The sequence below is a fragment of the Trachemys scripta genome, chromosome 9 (assembly GCF_013100865.1).
Source record: "Trachemys scripta elegans isolate TJP31775 chromosome 9, CAS_Tse_1.0, whole genome shotgun sequence".
Lineage (NCBI taxonomy): Eukaryota > Metazoa > Chordata > Testudines > Emydidae > Trachemys > Trachemys scripta.
In genome coordinates, this window is record NC_048306.1 from 69,358,592 (window position 1) to 69,372,317 (window position 13,726).

A 13,726-nucleotide genomic window follows, 5' to 3' on the forward strand; every position below is an offset into this window, starting at 1 on the left:
AAGGTTGTTCAGACAACCTTAAATCTGATTTTCCTAACTTTCGAGTGCTTGACTTTGCAACCTAAATAATGTTCTTTTAACAGTTTTTTTTTTTTTTTTAAGAGAAAATGTACACACACACACACCATCTTCCAAAACCTACTTTTTTAATTATAAAGCATATGGTGGCAGGAAGAGGTAATAACAAATTCCTGAAAAAAAGAATAAACAATTTTTACAGTGCTCTTCAGAGTATCTTTTTCTTAGTAGAGGGAAGTTACTTTGGTCTATACTTAAAACAGGATTTCTAATTAAAAAAAAAGTTCAACAAGTTGACAACAATTACAGCAAACTGAATCTTTACTATAAGTGCAAGAGCTTGGAAGGGCAGATATATGCCACCCCCAGATTTAACTATCAAGATATTTTGGACTTCAATCGGATTAACCTCAAAACAAGCACTGAGCAATTTAATCAGCTCTCAGTGCAAGGGCTAAATTAGCTGGTGAACCTGTTAGATACTGTAATACTTATCTGTATCTGGATTATGCTTTCAAAACAATTGTTGTCATTCTAGTTGTTCTGTGAAGAGGTGTAGTAGGAAAATAAGAGCTAGACAGTGATTGGGAAAAAGAAAAATAGTCAATGCTAGTCCAGAACAATAAGGCAAATAAAGAGTGTGACACTGCACCCCATATTCTTCATACTGATATTATATGATTATAGCATAATATATTTTATGCAAAATAAGTCATGTGAGGTATCATTTGAAAAGTTATAATTTGCTTAATATGATTATCCTATTTGTATGCATGTATCATTTTTGTATCTGAAGTTATTAATATTGACTGTATCTGTATTTCAAATGTAGTTACACCTGGGTAACGCCCACTAGACAAGATGCTTTCAGTCTAGATAGTGGGTGGGGAAAGGCCTATTCAGGGCAATAGGCCATTAGGAAAAACAATAGGCCTTAGGAGAAGCTTCCTGAGAGCCTTCCTGAGAACACTCCAAAGAGCCTGTAAGTAATGGCTGCTATGACTTTACAAGGACATGTGACCAGGCCACATGATTCTGGACTCCATCTTGTGATGTCAGTATTTTTCCACAAACCTGTCTGGGAACCAAGTTTTGAAACAAAGCGCTCCCGCCATATGTTAAAGCTATATAAGGCAGTGAGTGACACCATCTGTGGTTCTTCACTCCCCACACAAGATGACACATGGAAACACCTGAGGAACGAAGACTGAACTGGGGGAAGTGCTGGACCCAGGCTAAAGTGATTTTTAGCCTGTGTATGAAACACCCGAGGATTCCAAGCTGTAAAACAAGTGCAGCTTGGCCCTTAAGGATCAGCCTGCTTGTATCATTTCTCAGGGTGAGAATCTGCTAATTCATATCCAATCTATTTAGTATATTAAGCTTAGTTTGCATGTTTTTGTTTATTTGCTAGGTAATCTGCTTTGATCAGCTTGATATCACTTATAATCACTTAAAATCTATCTTTTGTAGTTAATAAACTTGTTTTTGTTTTAAATCGATATCAGTGAGCATTGACTGGATTGCTTACGGTAAATCTCTGCTTGGTTACCACAAGTGTGCATTGTTCTCTTCACATGCGGGAGAGGTGGACTGGGTATTAAACCCATATACTGGCCAGATTTGACCAGGGCAGGACGGTACTGTTCTGGGGTCCCAGACTGGAAAGCTGGTGGTTAGAGAGCCTGTGTGTAACGGCAGCTGCGTGTGTCCCTACTTGTATGAATGCTGGTGAAAGTGTAGGCTGGAGGGCTTTGCAGCTTGTCACAGCAATACAGTGTGAGAGGAAGCCCAGGGTGGTGGGTCAGGGGGCTCAGAGGTACTCCGATTCCAGGTGGCACCCCACGGGGAATGCTTCACACAGAGTTTGAATTAGGTCAGGAGTTCTCAAATTTCACTGCACCATGACCCCCTTCTGACAACAAAAATTACTACATGACCCAGAGCCGGGGGGGAGCGAGGGGAAAGAGGGTGAAGCCTCTGCACCACCACCCCGAAGCCCACAGGCTTCAGTCCCAGGAGGTGGGGGTCGGTCTTTGGCCGTGGGCCCCAGAAAGTCTAACGCCAGCTCTGGTGACCCCATGGAGTTGTGACCCTCTTTGGGGTCCCGACCCACAGTTTGAGAACCGCTATACTAAGTGGACACAGAAAGAAGCATCAAGCTGATTTGGATACAGCTATGAATAAAATTAAGACTAATTATGAAAGATAGATTAAATAAAAACAACCCTCTGTTTCTGCTTCTTTACAATTTCATTCAGTGAAAATCTGAAAGCCTGAAATACTGCTCTAATTAGGGCCCTACCGAATTCATGGTCCATTTTGGTCAATTTCACTGTTATAGGATTTTAAAAATAGTAAATTCCATGATTTCACCTATTTAAAGCTGAAGTTTCAGGGTGCTAATGGTAGGGGTCCTGACCCAAAAAGTGGGGAGGGGGGGCGGGGAGGGGAGGCGGGGGCGGTTGCAAGGATATGGTAGGGAGGGTTACAGTACTGCTACCCTTACTTCTGCTCTGCTGCTAGTTGGCTGCTGCCTTCAGAGCTGGGTGCCTGGCCAACAGTCGCGGCTCTCTGGCCGCCCAGCTCTGAAGGGAGCACAGAAGGGTGGCAATACCGTGACCCCCCCTAAAATAACCTTGCAACTCCCTTTTGGGTCAGGATCCCCAGTTTGAGAAACACTGGTCTCCCCCGTAAAATCTGCATAGTATAGGGTAAAAGTCGACTAAAGATTTCATGGGGGGAGACCAGATTTCACCGTCTGTGACAAGTTTTTCGTAGCCATGAATTTGGTAGGGCCCTAGCTATAATTTAAAGGCAATAACATAATAAATGGACTTATGTTCACTGAACTAATACTTAAAATCTTAGTTTTAATGCCTCTAACTGAAAAATTGTTGAACAGTTACATTAATAGCCTGTTATTTTAACAAATCTAATGATATGAGAATAATATTTTGTTTGCATAATTGCACCTAAAATAATTGAAGCTGATACTCAAACTGGATTTTGAGAATGAGTAAGATATTTTAATTCAGTAATTAAAATATTTTGTAATATTTATAACTTCTAGTAAGTTAAAGCCATTTGATACACAAAATGGAAATGGCTTACAATAACTTCACTAAATGTGTAACTAAATAACCAATATCATGTTGTAGTAGCCAATTATATAAGAGACTGATCTTTTTGGTCACACTTAACATTAAGGGTATATTAATAGTTTATAGAGGCTTAATAAATGGATTAGTAGAGGTTGTTACAGGCATGCTTATAAATAGGGCCCTACCAAATTCACGGCCATGAAAAACGCGTAACGGACCGTGAAACCTGGTCTTTTGTGTGCGTTTACCCTATACTATACAGATTTCACGGGGGAGACCAGCGTTTCTCAAATAGAGGGTCCTGACCCAAAAGGCAGTTTCAGGGGGATAAGGTTATTTTAAGGGGTCACAGTATTGCCATACTTACTTCTGCACTGCCTTCCCAGCCAGCAGCCACCGCTCTCCAGCTGCCCAGATCTGAAGGCAGCTCCACCGCCAGCAGCAGCGCAGAAGAAAAGGGTAACAGTACCGCAACCTCCTTACAATAACCTTGCGACCCCCCCACAACTCCTTTTTTGGGTCATGACCCCTACAATTACAACACTGTGAAGTTTCAAATTTAAATACCCAAAATAATAAAATTCACAATTTTTAAACCCCCATGACCATGAAATTGACCAAAATGGACCGTTAATTTATGGCCCTACTTATAAAGGTTTATAAGCACATCAGTAGCAAGTGTTACAGATGACTAAGTCATGAATATAAGCAACCCATTTTCTTGTTTGATTCTATACCAATTACACTAGAAGTTCCATAGTGCACTTTGACATACTACAGCAAGTCAGTGCAGTGTAGACGTATACCCTGGCTTGTTACGTACTAAGCAACTCTGTATACAAGCCCTCAGTGATTATAGATATCATTGATGCCATACCTAAGCCTCTCCAGAAAGCAATGCATTTACATTAGTCATTATCCTTGATATATAAATTAACTCAAAATTACTTAAAATAAACATTGTAGCAGAAACAAAGAACCTTTCTGCAATATTTACATTTTTCAATATTTACTTGACTAGCATAAGACTATCAACAGTTTCCCAAAGCAGGGTGACAAAATAATTGGATAAAACTACTAGTAACACACCAGTATTAAAAAAAATAAATACTATTTACAGTTATCACTATGTACTTATAAAAAATAAGGAGGGAGATTTATGGAATTGAGTAGCGTATTAGTTTTTTCCCCCAACTAGATAACAGGTTTTGCAACTCGGATTCACACTTATGAACTTACATGTTACTCATCACAGAAGATGTAGTTTCGTGGCAGCAGACACCAACACCAAGTCAAGATTTCAAGGTAACCACAGATTATTTAAATTCTTTAAAATTCCTTTTTACATAAGAATTTTACCTAGATGCAACAGGAGAGCAGTAGGGACCTGCAAATCATACTGAGGCAATGATGAGAAAGCTAAAATCCAGTCTGAAAAATGGCGAGACCCCAGACTGATTGAGCCAAGCCCCTGAAATCACATTATAAAAAAAAAAAAGGTCTAGATTGATGGGGTTTCATCTATAGTAGTGCACAAAGGGTCAGAGGGGAACACGCTACATTTTAAAACACACACTAATAAACATTTGCCAAAAAGAGCTGCATCAACGAACTGCATACATCTAATACAGAGGGCCAATGCTGACCACACTGAAATGAATGTCTGTACTTTCATTAACTTCAGTAGGAGCAGGATTTTAGTCCATAGAGCAGGGGTCGGCAAACTTTCAGAAGTGGTGTGCCGAGTCTTCATTTATTCACTCTAATTTAAGGTTTCGCGTGCCAGTAATACATTTTAACATTTTCAGAAGGTCTCTTTCTATAAGTCTATAATATATAACTAAACTATTGTAGTATGTAAAGTAAATAGGTTTTTAAAATGTTTAAGAAGCTTCATTTAAAATTAAATTAAAATGTAGCGCCCCCCCAGGCAGTGTGAGTGCCACTGAAAATCAGCTTGTGTGCCGCCTTCGGCACACGTGCCATAGGTTGCCTACCCCTGCCATAGAGTAAGTCAGTGAAGTTGCAGATTGGTTTCTAAATGGGACCATTACAAATTATTAACAGGGAAAAAATGCACTTCCTCACTCCCTCCAAGATGACAGCTTGTGCTCTAGAACAATCAGCCCTGACCTTCCATCTAGATATTTATACCAGGGATGAGCATGGAATCTCACCCTGTGAGAGCCAAGGATTTCTTAAGCCTTATTGTAATAATTAGTTTCATTTTGTTCTAGTCACACACAGCAGTGCAATACTGCATGACTGCTCTCAGAGATACAGCAAGAGACTACCAACTCATTTCTGCAGTTTTGTTGGTAATCCCTGGTTTCCCTATCAGCCATGGATGTGCACTGTTCTATAAGTGACTTCAGTGGAGCCAGGATTTCAATGAGACCATAATTTCACACAATAGAGCTAAATGGAAATTGCACCTATGTTGCATTTTACAACTTCAATACACTGTGTAGACATTAGCTAATTAATCCAAATTACAATCCCATGAAGTACATAGGCATTATCACTAGGCTACCTTCGGTGAAACTGTAGCAGAAATGTGCAGTGACCTGCCCAAAATGACACGTCATCGGCAAGACTGGGATTATAATTTAGGATTTTGTGATTGCCAACTCTACACTCATTCCTCCTTTGATTTCCAATTTTTGGTTGTGTCCCTCTCCCCACCCTAGACAGGTTGGGTGGTCCGCTGCAGTGAGTCAGTGGGTGAAGGTGGCACTCCTTCCCCAAGCCCTTCCAAACAGGACCGCTCGCCTCCCTGAACATTCCCCCACACGTACCCCCGATGAAGAGCTTGCGAACCCACACCCCAGTTCAAAAAACACTGCTCCAGACTATACAATACAATTAGTTCTTTCAAAACGTTTTCAGTCTGGGAGTCTCCTCTATCCTTTTAAAATAATGTTTAATGCAAATGTGTAGTCTTCTGTATATTCCACCTAATAAAAGGTCAATATAGCTCATGTTAATTCCAATCTAAGATACCTGTTCTAACTTTAAACAGAAGTCCATTGCTGTGTTCTGTACACTCTTGCTTCATTACTCTTCTTAATGACTTTCCTGGCATCCCCAAATCCCACCTAGCTCATTGCAGTACTAAGAACACAAAAGTGAGAATGATTTTCAGTACTTTGTGCTAAGATAATGAATTCCCCTACAAATTCCTCCAATGACTTCCTCTCACCAGCTACATTAAACTCAAGTTTCTCATCCTCCTTTTCAAGGCTCTTCACAAACTTTGCCCACACATGTTTCACACGTTTTTCTGTTCTTGCTTACCATAGTCCCTGCTTTACTCTACCTATGAGATGCTCACTCATCTCCAGGTTTCTTTCTCTGTTCCTTCCTTTTATGACGCAACATATGCCTGTGGCATCCTCTCTACCCTTATGTGTCAGGCATACAACGAATTGTTCTTTTAGACTCAGTTTTTCTGAAAGACTTACAAATGCAAACTCATCTTAAAATTCCTCTGTGAGTACATAGACTATGATTAAAGGACCCTAGCGTCAACAAGGCAAGCTGAATTAATATATTATAGCTGGTTGTATGGCTATAGCTAAGGGATCATCTCAACCAAGTAACACGTTAAAATACAACTTACCCTGTCTTTATTAGTATTTTAAAACATTTTAAAAACACAACAAAACAAAGAACTTTTTATCTTAGTCTGGACATACCCTACATTAGCACCATTCTCTGAATCTATCCATCTTGTGCATGTCTGCATTTCAATTATACACTCTTTGGGGCATGGTTTCCTTCATACCCAGGACAAAGCACACAGTTGGATTTTAACAAGCCAAAATACTCTTTAGTTCTCCAACAGCTATGTATGTGCAAACGGTGGGTGGGGGAATATGAGGAGGAGGATAAACACTATTATCTGTTTCTAATATTTAAGGAAACTTTTCTCAAGTCAAACTGTTATAAAATCTTGTTACCTTGTGCTTCAAGAAACCCACATATTATCTAACAATCAAACTTCTGTTTCAGATTTATTTTTTATCTACAATTTAACACCAGTATTAACATTTGTAATATATTTGAAGACTCAAAATTCCTGTTGGCTAATCTACCCCTGAGAGAGTTATTTTCAGAACACATCACTTCCCTCCCTCCCCCCCACCCCGTGTTTGTCAAATGGATTACCCAACTGGCAGCTGACAGTGTATTAGTCAACAGGCAAGGATGGCTGTTGGCACCACAGCAGAACTGCAGTACGCCAGCATTTTTATTTATTTTCTTTTAAAAAATTAGAGTTTATACAGAGCAGAAGGCGCATGGTAGACAAGGGGGAGAGAAGATACACACACTGCTGAATTCAGTAAATCTTAAAGAGTTTTTCACATAAATGATGAAAGTGATTTTTTCTTAATACTTCATACTAGTACTATGCTGCTACTATTACTACTGTGTTACTTCTTTACAAAATTATTAAATTAAATACTGGGTAACATTCTATGGCCTGTGTTATGCTGAAGGTCAGACTAGATGTTCACAATGGCCCATTCCAGACTTAAAAAAAAAAAAAATAAAAAAAAAATCTATGAATCTGTAATATACTTCAAAAGAATGCAAGGAACAAATGGTTCATTGTATGTTTGAGATTGGAGAAGTGGTAGGAGTTGGGGGAACCATGGGACAGATCAGCACCTGCAACGAAACACACAAATGGTGCAGTTTTATATCAGGTCAGCAGTGGCAACAACCAGTTAAACGAAGTGAACAACATTAATAAGACACCTGTGAATCAGCATGTCTCTCAATCCTATTTATTAGGCAGCTAGTTACAAAGCCAAGGCTGAGTTTTACACTCAATGAAATTTTAATGCAAGACATATCCCTTAAGTATCTGAGATTTGATTACATTAGGCCCTCTTCTCTTTATTATTACCCTAGAGCTGTTATTTCATTCTGACAGAAAAGTGGCAAGAACAAATATTTATGACTTTAGGAAAGGGAATAATAAGGAGATTTGGGTTCACCAAAGACTGAATAGAAAAACCAGCCACCACCAATGGTTATGAAACTCAAATAGAGGGCCTATTACACAAAGAAAAATACCATATTAAAAGGCATTTTAAAGTGAATTGAATTTCAAACTGTGTTGTATATTCAAAAAATGCACACACTACTGGGCACTGTCTGTAGGCTACATAATAAGATTCATCACACACACAAAAAAAATCAGAGACTACTTGTGTCATCCCAGCAAAAATCCTATACTTGCTGTCTCAACACCAAAGTCAAGTTTACTGGTTATCCCATAATCAACGAGAGGAACTGTACTACACTGCTGAAAGGCAATACATATTGTTTAAATAGTACTTTTAACTTCCAAAATGTATGTTCCAATTCATGTACCAATTTATGTTTTTTAAGGCCACCAGATTAGCCTTACATTACCTATTTATTATAAACCAACAGTGTCAAATGAACTGACTGCTTCCTGAGATTTTTTTTAATGTTGGTTTTTTTTCCAATGTATTGAATACTTTTCGTTGGTTTGCTCTCCACAGATGCATGCAGGGGGCAGTCCGTGTTCCTCTGGGCGCAGGCATTATGAATGTCCCCCCTAGTCGTTATGGTGGGAGAGGAGGAATGTGAAGGAGGATGGCAGAAAGTACCTTGCACCTCTCCTCCACCTGTACGCTCATGCACGGGGGCCAGGGACACACTGGCTCCAAGTGGCTTCACATAACAATACTGTACTGCTGTTAAGATAGAATCAGCACTTTCATTACAAACCTTCATTTTCTCAAGTTCTTGGAAAACCCCCTTCCCACCACAAAACAACATGCCAAACCCAAGTGTCTCTCAACCCATGTTACTTTGGGGGGAAGAGGGTAGGTTTTCCAAAAATAGGTTGGGATATTTATAAGTCATAAAGCAATGGGGAGTGTGGGGTTGAACATGTAGTTAAATGTGACTGTTTTAATGTGTGAGCATTAATATATTGGTGGGGAAGGGAAAGATCTTGAGATTCAACTATCATATTGAAAATATACATGCCCTCTAGAAAGTTGGGAATTTTTGTTCAGGATGGGCATTGCAGGAAAAGGGTGATAAATACAAGAATCTGCTACTTAGCTGTATAGTATAAATTACGTAAAACATAAGACTATAACAAACTAAAATTTACATACTGCAGAAGTATCCAAGTACCCTCAGATGAACTAATTATGGTAGTCAAAGTAAGCTGCAGTTGCTTGCAAGAGTGTGTCAGTGCTCTTACTACCAACAAACCAGATAGGTTATTCTTTAGTTCAGTTAAGTAACCACGCTACTTTCAGAAACAAAGATCCCCAGATTAATTTCTTATTAAAACAGATTTATCAAAAATATGAATAATCTTGTCATTCTAACTTATTAGGGTTACCAAACTGTACTCTATACATTCAGGTTTGAAAACTGTTAAGTGTTCTAGCATATTAACTGACTTTTTGGAAACACTGTTCCTAGTTTAATCTTTACACAATACTATTCACTATTTACCAGTTAGTAAGAGTGGTGGTTGTTCCTTGGAAAAACATGGTTAGTATCAAACACCATGATGAGGGAAAAAAATTTAAGATCTACAGATAACTCCACTGTGATAAAGAGTTAGAACTTTCTGAACTAATGACCAAGACCAAATTCTACTGCATATGCCCAAGTGACCATTTTCAGTGGTTTAGACCTCTAGCACACTTAGACAGATTTTCACAGGGACAATGTAAAGCAGTACTAAAGTTTGAGAGATCTTCCTGCCAAATTTCAAAGTCCTACTCAAAAACCTTTAAGATACTAGAAATGTTCAAAATATAGTTTGGACAAAAAAATGACATAGTTAAAACTACCCATTTTCCCATTGACCATATCCTTGAAAATGGCTGAATTCTTCTGGATCAAGCTTTCTAATAAACTTCAACATGAGGTAGACACCAAATCATGGAAAATTTCACCGGGCAGGTAAAAATCTGTCAAAGGGAGCCCCAAAATAAAAGGTATGAGGATGGAAGTTAATTAACTCTATAACATACAAAACCCTTCCACTTCTGTTTTCTCATTCAGTCTTAAATTGGCTTGTTGCTCTGATTTCAAAAACTGAAATCCTTGCAAGCACATTTTAATTTCTCTCTCTTTATGGCTGTATTTTGGCTTTCTAAATAAACAGTATATTATAAAATAATTCACACACTATAATAAGTAAACAAGTACCTTGTTACATTAGAGGCCACAGAAGGGCACAAGATTAAAAAGTAACAAAAAACAGCTGCACTTTCCTTTCCAATTGTTTACATTTCTAAGGCATCCACTCTTTAAAATATTCTCTATGCAGATCAAAATACACTGTGCCTGAACGAGAGCTAAACAATGACACTAGTTTTAAAACACAGCACAGTTTATGGTAACTTAAGCTAAATTTAAACTTATGCATACAACCGCTCGACACGGGTATATCTTAAGGATAAAGCAATAATTAAATATATTATCACTGTCTGCAGAAAATATAAAAACCATCATCTTAAAAAGAAATCATTCATGTCATTGGAATGTCCCACATATTCTATCTAGGAAGTAACGTGGGTTTTGTGATTGTAAAAATGACCAAAGAACATCCCACATTCCTATTCTACTGATACAGGTTAGCCTAAAGTACAGAGTTATTTTATTATTTCCTTCAAGTGGCACAAAGCCAATTCTTATTCATGTCAGAATTAACTATAGGGATGTTTGATAATGCACACATTTATTTGCAATCAGATAGAAACTATTACATTTAACTAAAAAAGAGAAACTCCCAAAGCTTAGGCTGACACCTGTCCTTAAAATATGTGTTTGTTTATTTTTGGCTTTAAAAAAAAAAAAAAAAAAAAGCCCAACTGTATCCACTTACAAAAAGAATAAACTGTAGTTTTCAACTTGAATTCTCTGTCTTTATCATATTAGACAAAATATTTTAACACTCAATATTTTTAACATTCTCATCTCTTTTCAAAAAACAAAACAAAACCAACCACACACACATATGATCAACTATAGAACATGTATTACAACAGTGTCCAAAGGATACTGCTTGTGGTCTATAACTAAGCAACAAATCGTTCCATGTGGGCAGACCTCTTTACACACATGCAGAGCCCCACATAGAAAAGTCAGGCTTGGAGCTTGAAACAACCTTTTAAATCCCAAGACACGTATACGATTTTAGCAACATTTATAGAAATGCTAGAAAGCATTGTTTCAGCCACTGAAATACTATCACAAATTTTAATACTGTGAGCAGTATCAACTACATAGAATGTAAATCTAGCAGTATCTATAGAGACTTTAGGGTGGATTTTTCAAAAGTGCCAAGTGCTGGGCTAACTCTGCTCCCATTGCACCCTAAAATGTATGAGTGTATACAACCACAAAATCACAGTTATGCTATTTTGTTACAGGAGAAGTGTTGCTAATGATAGTAGTGCTAGCATTACATTTGTAATAAAATACTTTCTTAGCACACTTCTCTTGATCCCAAATGATTCTTGGGTATTTTTCATTTATTTTCAGTTTGTAGCAAACCGAAGTTTATACAAAAGCTTAATTTGGGGGTGGGGGAGAACTGTAACTAGAATTTTAGTTATTTCATTTTAAACATTACCTGGGAACAAAGTGATTTGTCCTATTTATGAGAGTACCTGTTGCACAACGTTAAAAAGCACTAAGGCACGTTTTATCAAAAAAACATTTATCCTCTTACAGTCATTTTCAAATGTCTTTGATAATTGGTGCCTGTTAGGATTAGCGAATAATTTTAGGAAGTATTTTTGCTACATGGAAGGAGTGGAGTTGGGAGAAGATGGAGGCCACTTAGGAAAAAAAACTACTTTTTTATTCTTTCAAGTACAAGGTATGTTTAAAATAAATTCTAATTCTATTTTCCTCACAGAAAGCTGTTATGCAGGATCTTACTCAAGTTCAGTAAAAAACAAAAAAAATATGACAAATATCCAAGAATCATTTGAGGGCAATAAAACTACTATGGAAGCATTTATTACAAAAGCAAACCTAATATTGCTAGCTGTTAGTGATACCATATCTCAAAATTTTACACATGCTCAATTCCAACACTGTTTATAGAAGTCTCCTTCCTTGAGTATGATGAACTGCAAAGAACATGGTGGAAATGCAGTTAACAGGCTGGGCACGTTTGCTTCAGAACTCTATCCAATGATCCTCCATAGAATAAAATATACTCATATGTATAACAAAGCTTAACATGCTAGGTAAAATAAAAATTAGTGCAAGTGACTTAGTGAAATTTATTTTCTTTAGAACAACTATGTTAGTCCTTCCCCTTTTGTACCTCTCACACCATTTACACCTAAAAAGGAAGCCATAAACATCACATAAGCCATTTATAACTTGGTATAACATTTGTGTATCAGGAGAAACTCGTTACTTGCTTTGACTTTGAAAAGAATTTATCTGTTCCTTGGATAAAGTTACACTGAAGAGGCCCAGCCAGAACCTCCTCATGTTCTGTTGATTTGGCCCCTTGCCAACTTGGGAAACTGATTTACTACACTCCCAACTCCATAACATACAGCACTGCATAATACAACTACTTTATTTTTAAACTGGTGTGTTGGGTGGTGAAAGCCAGAAATATTGAAATGGATTACTGTACAAATTTTTAATTATACTTTAGAATTTGACACTTAATACTGAACAGCAACAGCACAGATTTCTTTAATAGCTACAAAACGTAAAAGCTGCTATAAGCTACAGTACTTGCAGCACATGCAAGTTTTTTTGAGATTTTGAAAGATTCCTTATGTTATCTTTTAACCCGAATACTTTAAAAAAAAAAAAAAAAAAAAAAAAAAAAAGAGCTTTGTAATATATCCAAGAAGATTATACACATTTACGAACATTTAGATATAAGCACTGACATATCAGTCCAAACTACTACCGGTAGGCTTTATACACCATCTGGTAAGTAAAAAGCACAGTGGAATACGGTCTTATCTTTTCAGTATAACCAAGAGTATACTGTCCCTCCTCTGTGCACAATGTCAAAAAACAGTTCCACTATAGGAAACTTGAACATTACTGGAAACAGGAATCAAAGTGTTATTTAATAACAGATAAGGTATCGTTCAATCCGATTTTGACTTAGTTGTCATCAATGGCTCTGCAACACAGGCACAGGTACCATATTCTACATAATGTTACACGATGACTAAGAAAACAAAACCACTGTGCTTGAATTTGACGATTAAGAGGCTCAATGAAAAAAATCCCAATACCTAAACTACATTGTACAACCATTATAGAGATTCATACTACTCTTGAAACTACTTAAATTATTGGTTCTTGCAGCATATTGCCCCCCCCCCAAAAAAGAGAGAGAGAGAAGAAAGCTATATTTTATGCTTGAAATGTATTTTGATGAAGAGAATACAAGCAAATACTTAAAAACAAGGCATTACAAGAAAAGTGACTATAGTATTTCTTCCTTTCTGGGTTTGGTTTTTGTTTTGTTCCTACCTTTTTGTAGGGGGGGGAAATATTGTTAATATGGATCACAAGTACTAAGTCTGAAGTTACAA

General features: G+C 37.4%; 1 protein-coding gene across 4 annotated transcripts in view; it reads right to left on the reverse strand.

Moving 5' to 3' along the window:
- The window catches only part of IRS1 (insulin receptor substrate 1), a 78,777-nt gene that overhangs the window by 23,876 nt on the left and 41,175 nt on the right, over positions 1-13,726 (reverse strand). The window contains exon 2 of one of the 4 annotated variants that reach the window (XM_034781324.1): positions 144-591. The exons of the other annotated variants lie outside the window; for them this stretch is intronic. The gene's annotated coding sequence lies outside the window, so the exon portion shown is untranslated. Of the gene's footprint in view, positions 1-143; positions 592-13,726 lie in introns of those variants that run through there. 4 annotated transcript variants of the gene reach the window in all.